This window comes from Tupaia chinensis, unplaced genomic scaffold, assembly GCF_000334495.1.
Source record: "Tupaia chinensis unplaced genomic scaffold, TupChi_1.0 Scaffold147417_1, whole genome shotgun sequence".
Taxonomy (NCBI): domain Eukaryota; kingdom Metazoa; phylum Chordata; class Mammalia; order Scandentia; family Tupaiidae; genus Tupaia; species Tupaia belangeri.
In genome coordinates, this window is record NW_006207268.1 from 289869 (window position 1) to 291442 (window position 1574).

A 1574-nucleotide genomic window follows, 5' to 3' on the forward strand; every position below is an offset into this window, starting at 1 on the left:
GGCCGCAGCCACCGCCTCTCTCCGGGCGGGGGTGGTGGGGCGGAGGGGACCCCGAGGACCCGAGCCGCGCAGAAGGCGGGGCAGCCATGGGGTCGGGCCGGGGTGAAAATGAGGGGAAAGGACTGGGCTCGGTCTCCGGGGAGGCGGGCTGGGGAAGAGAACACACGCCCACTTTCCGCTGCGCGAAACAGCCCCACGGTGTACGCTCGCACTCCGGAGCCTGCTCTCCGTGCTTTTTTCTCGGTAATAACCTTCCCTTTTCTTGCTGAAGTAAGGCGGGGCAGCCATGGGGTCGGGCCGGGGTGAAAATGAGGGGAAAGGACTGGGCTCGGTCTCCGGGGAGGCGGGCTGGGGAAGAGAACACACGCCCACTTTCCGCTGCGCGAAACAGCCCCACGGTGTACGCTCGCACTCCGGAGCCTGCTCTCCGTGCTTTTTTCTCGGTAATAACCTTCCCTTTTCTTGCTGAAGTTTAGGCCTAATTTAAACGAGGCGTCTTTCTCCTCAACCCGAAGGAGCTTCAGGACTCAAATCTTTAAGATGAACCCTTTCCTTCCCCAGCCCCATCAACCCTAACGAATCTTAGCCTTTTTGCTCGCCCCACCTCCAGCACGTCTTCTGGATCAGTGAGGTGCACTGCTTGGCTGAACTGGTGTGTGGGCTGTACTTTTCAAGAAATGTCAGTGCCCCATACCTGGCATCTCTTAATGCACAGTCTTTAAGATGTCTTTTCCTCGAGCGCTGGGCTGTCGTCTGAGCTAGAGAACTCTCGAGCTCAGAATTTAATTAGTTAGCTTCTTGATTTGTTTTAAGTAAATTTAACTGAAGAGTTGGGGCAGAATCAGCCGAGGAAATGGAAAAAAAAAGCCAACTTTTCTTGGTGTGATAAACAGAGCTAAAATGTCTACGTAGTAACATACAGTTAATGTAAATTCAGAGGTTTGCTTTTAAAGTGACACCACAGGATTAGAGAAGTCTATAAAGTTTCTAACAGGTAGCTTTTGTTTTGTCTGAGCAGTCAGGGGCTATTCTAGGCAAATGCCTAGCTCCATTATTTGAGATTCAAGTGCAGTGCTTTGTTAAAAGGTACCTGGAGAGAGTGGTAGGGTTTATTTAGGTAGGTAGCTACTTAAGAAGGGCATCTGTTGACATACTTAAGTTTATTATATACTTCTTTTAAGCTCCGTGTAAAATCTGTTTGGCTGATGCTAGGGCTTATGGTTATATTTTTGTCTTCTCCAGTCTCATACATCAAATCAACAAATTGGTATTGCAGATCTAGAGTTCTGTGACCGCATTTCCTGAATTCCAACTTACCAGATGACAGGATTTTTCTAGTGTGTATACTTCAAAAGTCTTACAACTTATTTAGATACTTAGTGAATTGCCATGGTTAGAAATTATCATTAAAATACATGAAATAACAGTGCTTGGAAAAGCCTGGGTATAATTACCTTCCCTGGTAACTAAGAGCCTAGTGACAGTGTCCTAGACCCTAGGATTAAGAAACAGTCCTTATCCCTGGAGTGATTGGGGAGTCCTTTGGGGAAATAGACTCCTGTCCCAACAACTAT